A 17,236-nucleotide genomic window follows, 5' to 3' on the forward strand; every position below is an offset into this window, starting at 1 on the left:
ATGTTTTGTATGGCCTTTCATTTTGTCATCTCTTTTTCTATCATATTTCCTTGATCTTTTCCTTTTACTACCCATTGAATATTTCAATCTATAGAAAGAAAAATAAATAAATTTAGATTTCACTAAATATTAGCTAATGGTTCAATATATAATACATAAAAATAAAAATAATTAGAGGAGAAAAAAAGAACCTTCAAAATATTCTATCCTTTGCAATATTGATTAAATCTGCAGAACAGTTGTTGAAAATTGCTTCAAAATTAATTGTCTTTTGAAAACCCTCTTCCAATTTTTGCTGCCATGTATATTTAATTTTTTAAAAAAGAAATTTTTTTTAAAAAAAAAAATATAAAATAGTTACATTAATCGCTGGCGGTTTACTCTGCCAATAGGTGTTTCGACTAGAATAGTTTCGACCAGAACTATGCCAGCCAAAATTGTTCCGGCCGACACTATCTATGTGGCAGCCAAACAAGCAAAAATTAGAACTTCTGTAAACCTCTCACTTTGAAGGCCAATTTGACCTACTAAATTGAAGTTTTTTTTAAAACTAAAAATATACTTTTGTAGTTCTCGGAGTCACAATTATGATCATATAATTTTTTAAAAAATTTTATTATGAATAATATGTTATAATTTTAAAATATTACAAGTAGGTATCTTAAGATTCAGGAAGATGTCTATTCAAAAATAAGATAAAAATAGTAAATCATGTTAAAAAATTAAATTTTTTTTATGCTGCACTAGAGGAGAGAGTCTTCTTCAAGAATATGTAATTTAAAAAAAAAAAATGTAGATTTAATGGAAAAATTTTGACGGGAGAAAAAAATTGTCTATTTCTGATAACTTTGACTTTGACCAATTATAACTTCAAAAATATTAGCCAAATTTCAATTTTTCTTTTTTGGTGCACTAGGTATACATGTTAACTCTAACATATTCTAAACTCAAACAAAAATATGAATTCTTTCATATATTTGTTTGACGGGAAAAAAAACTCTATATTTTTAGTAGTTTAAAAAAATTTAAAAATACACTTTAAAAATTCAAAAATAAATAAAATTTTCTCTCAATTTATTTTTAAAAAATTATAGACATAAACTTCATCCAATTTCACACATTTCATTAGTTTACATCATCTTCAAATTCTAAGCACAAATGCCACTTTTATTTCGTTAAAGTTGAAGACTTTAAATTTTGATATCACTTCTCCTTTATAAAGGTGACACAGGTTTGTGCTTTTACCCCTTATTGACCTACAATGTTGTTGTTTTGGAAACTCAACCTCTACATCATGTCTAGAAAGAACTTGATTGAAGCTCTCAAAAGTGCATGCAATTCTTAAAAGTGCATGGTTTTTAGGTGAAACTACAGAATTTGTGGCAACTTCTTATCTATGCTTATGATATTTCCTCATTGTATGTGCATATTTTTTGTTTTCACATTACCATAGTCCGTCTCAAGCCCTTCTCACTTTCTTCACCCGTCATGCCTAGTGGGTTGTGTCAACTGATGAGAATGTTGCCACATGTAAAATTTCTTGCCTATACACATTTTTTGAGTTCATAGGAAAATTTTCAGCCATACCAGTTGGCTTTCTAGCATATATGGTGGTTTTCCATTTTTTATCAGGGTCTTCCTAAACGTAGTTTCTTCCTTTTACTATTGGTTTGGTGATGATTTTGATTTTAGTGGGTAGTTTGTCAGGTAATGCATAGTTTTCTTTTTTCCAAAATATTTTGTGTTCTCATTGATGGTGTTTTTCCAGCTTGGCATTTTTTGGTGAAATTTAATGACACGTGAATTTTTTTAGCCATTGGTATTATTTTTTCTAGCACCAATCATTTTCCTAGCAGATGAAATTATTTTCTAGCTTCTATTTCCCATTCACTGGCATTTTTTGACATATGGTCATTTTTCTAGAATATTGTTTCCTCGACAACCATTTTACCATCAAATTAAGGCTTGTTGTTTGCCAAAATTAGTACTTGGATAATCACTTCCACTACCCCTTCTTGCTCTATTTTGACCCGCCTTCACTTTTTTGCTCATTTCTTGGGCATACAAGCTCCATTTTTTACAGACAAAATGTTATGAGGAAGCTAGTTCCAAGCTCATCATAATGGTATAGGTATTTTTCAATTTGGATGCATTTTTTGATGGAATTTTTTGTTGTCAAACTTAGGAATTCAATTTTTCACCCTAGAGATATATCCTGGGAATCTGATCTTTGATTTGGAAATTTCTTTCAAAACACTTTCATGTGATGCTGGTTGTTTCTCCAAATTCTACTTCGTGTGCATTCTATTTATTTTTTGGTATTTTTGTATTATGGTGGATATCTTGGTTATTTTAGGGTTGGGGATCAATTTCATTGTTTTAGATGATTCGTCATGGGAAGTACTATCTTTTATATCAGCCTTTTGTGTCTTCTCATATTTGTAGACATATATTGTATGCATTTTTATAAACACACTCAGAAAAATGCCATATTCCATCAGTATTATAATTTGAGTTGTTTTGCCTTGTTTTTCCTTCTAATTTGAGTAGTGTGAACTAATGAAACTTCGACAGATTGCTATAATTTTGGGATTTACCATACCTTATGTCATATTGTACATACACTACTCTTAGATTAAACTGGCATGGGGGGTTGATGTTTTTCCCTTATTTCCCATCTTCCTTTGCAATTGTGTATTCCATCTATCAAATTAGGCTCATGGCCTATATGAGATTTATCACCTTAGTTAGCAAATATGTATTCTTTTGTGCATATTGATCATGCTTCCTTGACATGTGGTTCTATTGATCCATGTTTCTAGTTGCATGTCACCTCACCCTTGTCTGTGTTAGGGGGGTTCTTCTATTAGTTCTTATGATTCCTAGGTTCAATGGATTGAGCTATGTATTTGGTATTTGTTCCTATGTACTAGGAGGATGTAGTGGTTGGGTGTTAGGATGATTTATAATAATTGAGGGGTGGGAGGGAGGGTGAACCAATTATCCTCACATCCAGATGTACCAATTAAACTTTTAGACACTTCAACCAATTTAGATCTAAATATTAAGTAGTTCAATCTATATAGAAATTTATTAGTAAGATAAAAGTTGTAGTCCACTATCCTAGTAATAAAAAAATTGTAGTATGTAAATTATTAATGGTAAAACATCTCAAATAAAATTCGCACAAGTATGACACAAGGATTCAATGTGGAAAGCTAATTTGGCAAAAACCTCCAGAAACATGTCACCAATATTTACACTCTTATAAAGTGAGCTTTGTGAGAAGCTAGCCCTATTAAAGGTTATAATGCACACTATTAGGGGTGACTTCAGTGATTAAATCACCCTATTAGGAGTGGCCTTTTTAGAGGACTTAAGAATATTCTATTAGAATGTCACCTTAATTAAAAGATTTACAAATGATTGTTAGGTCAACCTTAATTAAAGAATTTCAACCTAATACAATGGTTAGAAAGTAATAGCAGGTTGGTCTAAATAAGTACAACTTAATATGCAAATATAGATCATAATGGAGATCATATGTTGATCACCTAATTGACCTCCATTATCATCTTTGTCTCTAATCATCTTGGAAACCCTTCAAGCAACTACACTTCCCTTCTTCACAACTCTTCTTAGCCTCCTTCTCAAGTTCTCAAATAAATACCATCAAGAGATGCCTTGACCTCTTTAGGTTACCTTTATGCCTCATTAAATAGGTAGCTTGATCTTTCACTTCTTAAGTACCATTGTAGATCTTAGGGTGGTTAGATTCATCGAATCCTTTAATCTTTTTTTTCCTCCTTCCTCTTCTAGAAATTCTCCAAACTTCTCTTTGAATCAATGTATAGAAACACTCAAACATGATTTCTTTCGAATTAAATGTTCTAGATCAAAATTTTTTATCTTTAACACTCTTTTCATATTCCAATAATTCAACTATGTTAGCCAGGAATACGAGACTCCTTAAGAAAATGTCAAATGCTCACACTCAGCCAAAATTGTGTTCCTCTACCTCAGTCATGACTAGATAATTCCATCATCACTACACTCACTTAATCAAGTTACATTTTTTTCACTCAATTCATTTACTTGAACTTTTCCCAACTTCTCTATTACTCTGTCTTTTACTGGAACTCAATCGACACTGGATTTGTTTGGCTTCTAATGTTTTCTCTGTCAACACTAGCATTTCTCAACTTCAAATATTAGTTCCTTAATATTTCACATTGAAGCTTTGTTAAGCCTAAATATTTGTTATTTATTTATCATCTCACTTGGGATTTAACACAACTCTCTTCTCCACTTAGTGTTATAATTAAATAACACATTATCTTGCCAAAATCTAACTAGTCAAGTACCCATTTTAATTCCTCATAACTCAACCATTTCATTAGGTCCTCTTGATATCTCTTCTTCTCAAATCCCCTCCATGAATCATATTGATAAGGCACTCTACTCAGGTAACAATTGTCTCACCAATATAGGTTTGACATCAATGACAACATAATAATTGTTCAAATTTTAGTTCCAATATTAGGTACCTATACATTTTTGTTAGATGGATCATTTACCATATAGAAACTCTTCTTTTTGTTCCTACTTTGGTAAAAAACTTTCATGTTTGATTTATCATCTATTTAGGCTTTGGTGTTTCATGTCATCTGCATCTTTGGGTTTAGTTGTTTACCTTTGTGTGCCTCTTAATTTGAGTAGTGTGCTCTAACACAACTCATGTAGATTATAGTCTTCTCTACCTAGTTAGCTTATATTTTAGTGTAGGTTTTTTAGATTGTCAATTAATTTTTGATATAGTTTTTCAATTTCTATATTCTTTAGTGGAGGTTGTTTAGATCATCAATTACTTTTTGGTAGAGCTTTTCATCTTCCACATGCTTCAGTGGTGTTATTCATGATCATCCTTTATATTCCTATCTTTTGGGACATCCACTAGTTTGGAGGCTTGTGCAGTCATTTACTAATTCTTTATACATATTTTCCATATCTTCTTGGGATATGGTTTTTCCCATGTATTTTTCTCTATTTCTCTGCTTTACAAATATTTGGTTGTCTTGGGTACCTCATTAGGACTTTGTTGTCAAGACCCAAATATACCTTTAGTAGTAGTTTCTAGGATTTTAGCTACTCCTTGAGTTTATCTTAAGGTGGTGTGTTAGAGTAATAAGATATTTCTTCTTAACTCTATTGTCTTAAGCTAAAATGTAGGATTTTAATAATTAATTATTTTATTAATTATTATAATGCAATCTAGGTTTTACCTTTTAGGGTTTTGATCTCCTTTATAAGGATTGATCTATTTTTAATTATTTACTCATATTTTGGTTAATAGAAATTTATCTTTTTGCTCATCAATAATGTCTCCTCTATGGATTTGCAAACTCCATCCTCCATAGCTTTCTCTTCTCTCTTTCTGTGATAGGTGTGGAGCTGTGAGATTGATCTTTCATCAATTTCAACATCCTTGTTCTAGGGTAGCTTCATTAAAAATAAATTTGAGGCACATGTTGGAATTTTATGGCATATTATTCATAATCAAGCCAACTCAACCTTGAAAAATTTCCTTCTTAATCAGTTTGAGTTGATTGTGTATTTCATAGTAATCGAAAAGGTCATCCACAATGATGACAACAAATGATAATTTTAATAAAGAAATTCTAACGCTGGAAAATTTGGATTCATCTAGACTACACTAGCACTCTAAAAGAGATATTCAATTGACTAGTCTCTCATTGCAATAAGCTTTGGAACACCAAAATTGACCCACCATATATAAATCAAAAAATAGATAATGAATAAAGAAATGGAAAAAAAGTTCTAACAATATAAATTACATTATTACTAAAGATTAAGATTTTTGTTTGCTATTTGATTAAAATAAATAGAGAGGTCACAACAACAAATAGTCGTTGAAGGACTTAAATGTATTTTAAGAAAAAATAAAAGAAACTAGAACTATGACTAGTCAACAATCACAAAGTAAATTACCTACATTAAATAAGAGATTAAAAAAAAATTGGGAATATTCTATAGAGATTTGCATACAAGCTTCCTTTATTGACATTTGTGATAGATGTCTCATCTATGGAAGATATTGATAAAATCCTCACATTGATAATGATAATGAAAGTAGTAGTTTAAAAGCTTAAAATTATTTTAAAAACTATAAAATAAGCTAGATTTGTGAATAGCTGGAAATAAAAAAAATCAACTTAAACTAGGGATTATTAAAAGGCTCTCCTAGTCATTGGCATGAATCTCCCAAACAAAGGTATCCTTTGGGTTTTAAGGCTCCCCAAGCCTTGACCTTGGGTTTTATTGGGCTCCCCAAACTATCCCATAGAATAAGACATGGTTCTTACAACTGCATCTTCTCATTGAGATAATAATGAAGAGATATTTTAGTTTTAATCGTATTTAGAAATCTTATATTGATATTTTTTAAACAAATGATACAAACTAAATAAACACATTAGAGATTATTAATGGGCAGTAAAATAGAGGAAAAGTGCAACATGATATTAGAACATGTGGTAGCATTGTGGTGGAAATACTAAAAATGAAATGTAACTTGTTCAAATAGTATAATAAAATGAGTAACTTTTTTCTAAGAAATTGAAGTTAAAGTGTACTAGTTTTACATACGAAATCCATGTACATGTTGATAAAATCCATATAAGTGGCCCAATATCTATCAAATGATGAGTTTCACATTAACTGAAATAGACATTTAAGCTACCTCATGCATTTCATTCTAGATCAAATATTATTGAATTTCATTATCAAATAAATCAAGCATTTTTTCTATTTCAAATTGACACACTAATTGAAGGACAATTTTAGTGCATGCTTGAGGAAATTAAAAGAAAAGGAAAAAATCTAAGTGAGCTTAGGCAATAGAGAGAATAAGGTAACTAGGTAGATGTAAGCTAGTTGGGTAAAACATATTTTTACACCAACATATATCACTTTAATACTCCACTACATTTATTTAGATTAATTTTATCAAAATTCTATTAGAAATTATATTGAATTATCCATTATATATATATATTTCATAGGATATGTTATTCTTATTTGGGGTTTCCAATATGACTCCATCTAGAGTTTCAATAAATTTATAGTTGATGAGCACTCATGTGAAATAAAATTGTTAGTGCTTCTACATAATTATCACTATTCTTTATATAGGATGAAAGATCAATTTTTTACTATCCTTTTGGATGTTTATTGTGACCTTCAAAATACTTTGATATTTTTGAAAATTATAAATTGAGTTATAAGACATTGAAAAGGGAAGACTAATATTTATTTTAATTCATTTAAGAAAAGTTTTAAAAATAGTACACATTATTTAATTTATAATCTATCTAAAGAGAAGTACACAAATAATTATTAAATATGTCATTGTTATAGATAGAGTGAGAGTTATTTCTATAATATTAATTATACAATGTGGGTGTTATTCAAAACCTCAATCCTTTCCCATTGGGATGTTAACAAACAGATGTTATATTTTCAACATTACTAACAAATATTATATTAATGAATTTTTCACAAAGATAGAACTACATGAACATGTTATAGACGAGTATGAAACATGTTGTAATATTGTGATCAGAACAACAAAAATATAATGTTATGATCAAATAGTATAAAATTATTGAATTTCTAATCTATCTAAAGAGAAGTACTCGAATAATTATTATGTATGCCATGATTGTAGATAGAGTCAGAGTTATTTGTATAATATTAATTATTCAATGAAGGTGTCATTAAAATCCTCAATCCTTTCCCATTGGGATGTTAACAAAGAGTTGTTATATTTTCAACAATACTAGCAAATATAATATTAATAAAATTTTCACAAAGATACAACTACATTAACATGTTAGAGATGATTATGAAGCATGTTGTAGTATTGTGATAGGAATAACAAAAATATAATTTTAAATTCAAATACTATAATCAAGTGATCAAATTATACTCAAGATATGGAGACAAAGTGCACTAGTTTTAAATATGAAGCCCACATAGTATGTATATATAGCTCATATGTAATCTCCAATATCTATCGAATGACAAGTTACTAAGAAACCCAAATAGAAACCTAAATAAAGTTGGGTAGTAGATAAAATGCGACTACATTAACTGACTAACACTACTGGACTTGCAAAATCAAAATCAAAATCAAAGTAGGAAGTTCGCCTCAATCTAGGTTTTCATTTCTACATCGCTACTAGATCAACAAAAAGTTTGAGTACTTGATTATTGACCTCTTTGTGAGAATAAGTGATGCCATCTCCAAATATATAAAGGAATTGCAGTCCTCTATTAAAATCAAAGGATATCTTTTCCCATTTCAGTAGAAAATTATCTGGTTTTAGATATATCCATCTTAATTCTTTTAAGGATTCTTCAACAAAATTGATGATGTAATTTAGTGCCTCTACTTGTGAACATTCGCGATGGTCCCTCATATAAGAGCAAATGGCAGAGGCTATCTCTCCATGGCGCCTATCATCCTAAACACCAACAATTCAGTTATGTTAATACTAAAAGAGCAATGAGTTTTGTCTCTGTATCTAGTGTCTATATCAAAATAAAATAGCAGACCTCAAAATCTTGAGTATCATCAATTAGTCATATGCAAATCCATATGAGCTCATAGAATCTGGATTTATTTAGAAATTTCTTTTCAATAGAGTCATCACTTAAAATGGTTCTTGTCAATAGTCTAGGATGCATGAATATGGGTCCAATGGCTGCACTTGTTGTAGCAATAGTGAGGTACTCATTGAAGGTTGAAATATATCCACTTGATTTCCATTGCGCGTGCTCCATGTTAGCTTCAATATAATCTTCCCACTAGAAAGAACAAAGTGTACTGATTTATTAATATGGGTATCTTAATAGTACCTCATAAATGAACCTGATGTGGGCATTAAGCATGGCATAAATATATGAAATATCTAATTTATAATAACAATAATAATAATCTCATGTTGTGTAGAATTTTACGTGAAAGTAATGCTACTTTGTAGCTATCATATTCAAATACATTTATATACAAAGGGGCTTGAAGAGGTATACGTACTGCTTTTGTAACGAAAGGCATCTGTCACGTCCTTATTTTTGGGTAGCTTCATTTATCAATTCTTTCATGGTTTTGAAAACAAATTCGAGGCACATCTTGAAATTCTGTGGCATATTTGTCACAATTGAGACATCCCAACCTTGAGCAATGGCATTCTGAATAAGATTGAGTTGATCAGGTGTTGCATAGTCGTCAAAAATGTCTTCCACAATGGTGGCAACAGTTGATAATTTTGATACAGCAATCCTGATGCTGGAGAATTCCGATTCATCCGCTGCACTAACCCCCCACATGTAATATTCAATTGACCGCTCTCTCATTGCAATAAGCTTTGGAACGCCGGAATCGACCCACCATCTATAAATCAAAGGATAGTATAAGTTACACATGAAGAAACGGATTTTAACAATTTAAATATGAATTACATTATTACTGAAGATTGGGAATCGTGTTGGATACTAGAATGTAGCAATTAATCAATACATACTTGGAGAGGATCTTAATCTCCATCTTGTAGGTACACTGCAATATATTGAAATCCAGTTTGGCAAGCTCTAAAATCTTCTTGTCCTCCAACCTTGAAAGGAAGAGATGAGATGTGAACATAGTCAGCGTAACAATAACCAATAAGAATGGGAAACTTTAAGGAACGCCTCTACACTTCTGTACCTGCGATCATCTAGCTCGTATATCTCTATGTAGTTTCGTGCCTCCCATCTCGGAAAGGTGCAAGAAAAATCATATGTGAGGGCGTACTCCACCTGCAATAATCAAAATGGAAGTGGGTCATCACGACACCTGTAATCTCTTATCTCTAATCTGGGAAGGGAAGAAAGGATTTATTAATACCTCTTTGAGAAGGCTTGTGCTGTAGGAGTCTCCAATATGAAGTGTTTGTAAGAGGGTCTTAAGGCGGGCGGAGGTGAAGGCTTTAGCCTCTTCCATCACCCACTCTCCGGGGAATCCCACGCTTGATGCTCTCAACAGGTTCACCATGCCCCGCATCACTTGTTCTGATGATCTGCTGTTGTTATTCTCATCATCACCACAACTAGAGAAGAACAAGTGCCCATTTCTATCCTTGAAATTCTCCAGCACATCTGCTCAAAACTCTCCACCATGTAATGTAAATATTTAATTGCGGGCATGGAATATAATTTTGTCATAAAACATTTTGCGTTATTTATAAATATACCTGGAGATACATCGTAGCGGCGGAGCCTTAAGAGTCTCAGTCCTAAAGCCGTAGCATTCAAGTTACAATTCTCGCTTCCTAATCTGATGCCCACACTTGTGTCCCAATTACATCTACAATTAATGTTTCATTTCAAATTAAAGATTAGAAAATGTATATATTACACGTAACCAAACTTTAGAAAATGTGATGTCATGAGATGAGACCGGAAAGCAGAGTCGAGAAAGAGTTTGATCTCAGCGTCGAAATATCGGTCTATTCCGAGGCACTGCAATGCATCAACCATCTCAAGCCGCTCCATTAACAAATCTCCGTCTCCACTTTGCATTTCTCTCAACAACACCTTCACTTCTTTGACAAGTGTTTCAGCGCGTTCGTGGTGTTCAGATTCCTACAGAATACAAAATACATGATTATAAGCATTGCATTGCAGTGAAATAGGGAAACAAGAGTAGCAAACTACAAAATACATGATCTGGTATTGAAGTCGGTATTTCTCCTCCATTCATCGCCATCGCCATGTAAAAAGCAGGTCACAAAATATTATTATTAAACACGAATATTGCAGACACTCTGAGGAATGCACTTACGCTGCTCCCTATTTATAGATGCATTACCGAAATATTTACGAAACTTTAGACCTTTATATTAATATAATAAAAGTTCTTGTCGTTAAGGCGGACAGAACAAAACGATCTCGCGTGTGGCATCTTTCTCGTTTTCGTTTGTTGCCACACAAGGTCCAATAGTTCCGGGGCCACCACCTCCTCTTGTATGGAAATGGCCTTTATTTATTTATTAAATATATCTAGAAGGTTTGAATCTTGGAGGAATGTAGTTAAATATGTTCGAAATATTATTATATTACAATTACTGTTATATTATTGTCACAGCATTGTTATATTATTATTACTATGTTGTATTATTACTTTATTATATTATTTTCATTTTTTGCCAAGCAAAGTCCATTAGTTCTAGGACTACCACTTAGTTTTAGTTTAATTTTATGAAATGATTCTTTCCTATTTTTACTTATACCATTGATAAAGTTTCACTATATTTTCCATTCTTTATATTACAAGTGTCAAAGGATTCAATCTATTTCTTATGATCAAATTGTATCAATATTAGGACTCATGGACCATACAATATTGTAGAACCTAAAATTTCACTCATTGGGTTCAATCAAGAAGGACTCTTCACTTTATAATACTCTACTCATAGATCATTTGTTTTGATGACAATACATGAGGTTTACTTAGCTTGATCTATGTATTCATTGTGAAAATATTCATATCTTATATCCTTTGTATTTAAATCATTAGAATAGTTACTACTAGTTTTTCCATATGCATCAAAATTCCAAAGAACCAATTTGGTTCAATACTTCATGTGTTTTGATCCCAAATCATATCATTAACTAGACTATAGAGGAGGTTACACTTATGACATGAAGAATAAAGTATATCAGCATAAAAATTAAAATCATTGACAATTTTCAAAACTAAACCCAACCCATTAAGGTTATATAATGATAAATGTTATCAGAGGTAGTTACACCAATAAGGTAAATAACATAATATTGATCGAAATTTAGTCGACTAAAAGGCATCAACATAGAAAATAAGTTTCAATGGGACTATTCACAAGTATCCCTGATACATAGTGAACAGACAAGGATAACTTGAAGAGATGAGGAATGGCAAGAAAGATCAAAGGGAGTTACGTTGATGATATGAAATTAAGATATCAGGAAAGATATGATGATGAAATTCATTGTTATAGCTAACAAATTATCAAAACAATAGTTAAAAAGTTGCGTTGATACCGGATGATTTCCTCACAAGAAAATATGCCAACAGGGAAAAAATTGAGCTAAACATAAAAGTAGTCAGCAAGACCTATACCTATGAAAGGGACACAACTATAAGAAATATATTGATAGAGAGATGAGAATAAACTAACAAATCATATCCGTATGACATAGATAATTGGAAAATTTATGTTGATGATCTCATCAGCGTAGCTTTGCATCATGGAGACATAAAACAAATTTCATTATAATAGCCTATGAAAGCATTGACATAACCTATGTTGATGGTGATGAATAATGATCTTATCATAGAAGAGCAGTACAGTTTTATTGATGATATGAAAGCATAACTATGATCAAGATAACCTTATGCTGACTCCAATGGTTTTCTTGTTAGTTAGTTTATTTTAAAATAAGGGATGAAGGAAATATTAAATGGATATACTAGATAAATCAATGGGTCTACACAAGGAAAACTAATCACTTCATAACTTACAGATTTATAATTTCAATATAATCAGTAGATGGTGGGTGATTATTGATACCAAAGGAAGACAAAAGGGAGTTTATAAAGAAAATGGTTTAAAAAATAAATTTCAATGTGAAAGAAATTTGGAAATGGAGTTTCAAAATAGATTCATCAAGTACTATTGGAAGCAAATGAGTAGCCAAAAGTAGGTATTCAATAACAAGGAAGGCCAAGATAGAGGGGAAAAAATACTACAAGAAAATTGAATCAAGATATGATTGATCTTATGCAAGCTCCTACATAGAGGTCATGAAGATCTTTACAACATTTATCTAAAAAGGACAAATTGAAAGATAGGTTCAATTTTTTTCCACTATTTTTTATGAGACAACCCAACATTTATATGTCATTCATAGAAAATCACCTTGGGTAAGCTTGTAGTCCCAAATGTTTTGTGAATTTTTTTCTTTTAGTGTTAGAAAGAAATTATTGTTCAAAAAAGAAACACAACCTAGATGCTCAAGCAATGCAGGGGAATCTTGCATCACAAAATAAAAAGGGAGAGCAATAAAAAAAATGGTTTAATCTCATCATCATCCCACCATAGTATGGTAATAGTGGAACCGAAAAAAAATAACTTGGAGAAGAATTAAAATGGAAATCTCCTTCTAAGGTTGGTGTAAATTAAAATTTTATGGTGTCTTACATGGAAATCCAAGTTAGATGGGTCTAGGATATATTATAAATGATTCATGTGATAAATAATTGGCAAAGCTCGCTAAACCTTTGGTGAGCAGATCTAATAACATGGCTGAAACTGAAGTTGTTGTAGAAGGTCTAAGATTAAGATCTGAAATTGGAATTAAATATCTAGAAGTTGAAGGAAACTCTTCGATTATCATGTCATGCTCTAAGAAAAGGCAAAACAACAAATTGGAATCTTAATTAAAATTAGTAACGACAATCTATTTGCTTAAGAACTTTAACTACATAAAATTATTGCATATATTAAGGGAAGGTAATAAAGCAACTAATGTCTTAGAAAATAAAGGGGTTGATGGAAAATTCATAAGGATCATTTCATGTTCTCCTTTACTTTCTTCTTTAATCCCTCTGCCCCTCTTTTAGTAAAGTTGGCTTTTGCACTATTAGTTACATTTGTTGTATTTCCTTTTCCTTCCTATTTATTTCTATGTATTGACATATATATCAATTCACAAGATATATAAGTGTGAATAATTTAAATAATAAAAATTATCAAAATTGGACATGAAGGTTCAGTTATTACAATTCTCAATTTACATTTATGTACTTTTTTAAATTTGTGTATATATCAATATATGGAATCATATCTCTCCATTTTTATTTTTATTTGTTTCCTATATTATGTTTTAATCTTAATTGAATTTTCAAATCTTAGTGAATTAAGTTTTAAACATATTACTATAGATAGAATTTTAACCCATATCTTACTTTTTCTTAATATATGTGTATGTGTATGTGTGTAGATATAGATAAAGATATAAAATACATAGATACAGATACATATAAATGTGTACATAACTCTCTCTCTCTCTCTCTCTCTCTCTCTCTCTCTCTCTCTCTCTCTCTGTGTGTGTGTGTGTGTGTGTGTGTGTGTGTATTTATATTGTTAGATTGTTTAGAATAATTGAGGGGGTGGTGAATCCATTATCCAAGGTCCATATGTATCAATTGAAGAAGCAAATACTCAAACAACTTCAAATCTTAACATTTGTTAGCTTGGTTTCTATTGTCAAATTTTAGTAACATAAACTATCAATCCATTGTTCTAAATATAACAAATTTGTATAATGTACTCATTAATTGTAAATCATCACAAATAACACCCACATAATTTTTACACTAGGATTAACATGTAAACCCAATTTGGAAAAATCACTACTAACATGCCACCAATATTTTCACTCTTCTAACATGGGCTCTGTTAGGAGCCAATCTTGTTAAAGGTTACAAAACACACTATTAAATGTGATCTTTTTAAAAGATTTAATCACCCTATTAGGAGTGTCCTTATTAGAGTAATTTAGAAAATTTTATTAGAATGCCACCTTGATTAAAGGATTTACATGTGACTATTAGTTCAACCTTGATTAAAGGATTTCAAAATTGATACAATGGTTAGTTAGTAACAGTGGGTTTAGATCTAGAAAATACAACTCACTTTGAAAATATAGAGCTCAATTCAGCTCAAATGTTGATTTACTGACTGGCCTTGATTGTCATCTTAGACTCTAATTCATTTGGGAACCCTTCAAGCAATCACTCTTCAACTTTTCTAAACTCTTCTTAGGCTTCTACTAAAGTTTTCCAATCAATAGTATCACTAACTGCTCCAACCCTCAATACACCTTAAGGTTAGCTCTTGTACCTCCTTAAATAGGTAATTCTATTTTTTGTCTCTTAAACACCATCATAGATCTTAGGGTTAGGTCAAATTCATTGAATCTTTTCAACATTTCATCTCTTCCTTTTTGTTCTAGAAGCTTCTCCAAATTTCTCCTTGAATCCTTGCACAGGAATGTGCAAGAAATTTTTTCATAGATTTAAATGTTCCAGGTCATCCATCCTTATCTTCAACGCACTTTCCATATTTCAAGAAATCAACTCTGTAGGCAAGGAATTATGATTTCTCATAAACTATCAAATTGTTGTCCATTAGCCAATAGTGTGTTCTAACACTTGGTCATCACTGGGTTAGTTGGTCACAACTAAATTTTCTATTTGGTACATATATTGACTCTCCATCAATACTAATGCTTGGTCAACATTATTTATGCTTGGCTTATACTAGTACTTGGTTGACACTAGCATCACTTGGCATGTATTGCAAGTTCATTAGTATTCTTCTCTATTGCTCAGTCAAGCCTATGCATTTGGTCATTCTTTTATCACTTCTTGAAGGCTTTAGTACAACTTTCTTCTTCTCTTCTAATATAATGAAACAATTTATCCTGTCAAATTCTAACTAATTAAGTGTCCATTTGTAGTTTCTCCTTCATAACTCAATCTTTCCTCTAGGTGCTTTTTATGACCAAATTCTCAAAGCCTCTTCATCAATCAAATAGATATGACACTAAAATCAGACAAAAAATTGTCTTACCAATAAGGTTTGACATTAATGACAACATAAAAATTGTTCCAATAGTAGTTTCCAACAATCTCCCTCTTTCACATTCATGACAACACCTCTAGTTACCATGCAATCTAAAACATGTACTAAATCGAGAAAACTCCCTCTATATATAGAATCATATCTCCATTAATATCCTTAGTTTCATATTGATTTTCATCCATGAAATAGCTCTAGTTCTACGAACTCTTCCTTCATTATGATATCTCCTTTTATTTTCTCTGACTATCTTATGATAACATCTTCACAACAACACTTCTTCATATTAATCTCTCCCTCTTTGACAACAATGCCAAAGACAATTTCTATATCATGCATCTCTATTGTGTATATATTTTCATTTTGGATATGAATTTATCCTTTTTTCATATGTATATGACTGATACAACATTCCATCCTTCTTCCTCACTACTTCAAACAACTCCTAAAGTAGAACTGTCTACACATCAACTTGTATTCAGATTCCTACAAAATAAAAAAAGCAAAATACATGATTATAAACATTGCATTGCAGTGAACTAGCTAGGGAAACAAGAGTAGCAAAATACATGATTCATGATGATTTATCCTGTATGGTGTTGGCATGGATTGGATAAAATCATCATCCCATACGTTGAAAGCGTTATCTAGTATTGAAGTCGGTATTTTTCCTCCATTCATCGCCATCACCATGTGAAAAGCAGGTTACAAAATATTATTATTAAACACCAACTTAAAAAATGTTCACGAAGGTTATTGCAGACACTCTTACGCTGCTACCTATTTATAGATGCATTACAGAAAACCTTGGAAAACTTTCGTTGCAACTTCTTATTTTTTAAATATCTATGGTTGTTAATGTGGGAGAAACATGTGAAAAACGTTTTATATGACCTTCATATTAATATAATAGAAGTTCTTGTAATATAATAGAAGTTCTTGTCATCAAGATGGACAGAACAAGAGGATCTCGCATGTGGCATCTTTCTCATTTTCATTTGTTGGCACACAAAGTCCAATACTTCTAGGGCCACCACTTCCTATTGTATGGAAATGGTATTTATTAAATATATGTACAAGGTATGAATATATTTAAATATGTTTAAAATATTATTATATTATAATTAATATTAAATTATTATGATAGTATTGTTATATTATTTTATTATTATTATATTAAACTCTTTGGAAAAAAAATCTTGTCAATATATTTCTATTTTACTTTGATTATTTTTTATTAAAGGAAGTGAGAAGAGGGTCCTGATTTGAGGAATAATAAAAACAAAAAACTTTTTTGGTATGGGCCATTACACCTAAGCTACAAAAAAGACCATCACTAACACAAACTGTTAGAGATCCTCCAAGGAACAAAACTTAATAAAAAACCAGAGTAATTACTACCAATGCTAGAGTCTAACTTATCAGTTGAAACTTTGCTGATAATCACAACAAAAAACCTAGTCTTAGATCACTAAGTATAAATTTAAACC

At 31.0% G+C, this 17,236-nt stretch overlaps 1 pseudogene; it reads right to left on the reverse strand.

Annotated features, from left to right (window-relative positions):
• Nucleotides 1–8,249: 8,249 nt before the first annotated feature.
• Nucleotides 8,250–16,433, reverse strand: LOC149554992 (alpha-humulene synthase-like; annotated as a pseudogene).
• Between the last annotated feature and the right edge of the window lie 803 nt (nucleotides 16,434–17,236).

This window comes from Cupressus sempervirens, chromosome 5, assembly GCF_028749045.1.
Source record: "Cupressus sempervirens isolate cs-2001-9-10 chromosome 5, ASM2874904v1, whole genome shotgun sequence".
NCBI classification, from domain to species: Eukaryota; Viridiplantae; Streptophyta; class Pinopsida; order Cupressales; family Cupressaceae; genus Cupressus; species Cupressus sempervirens.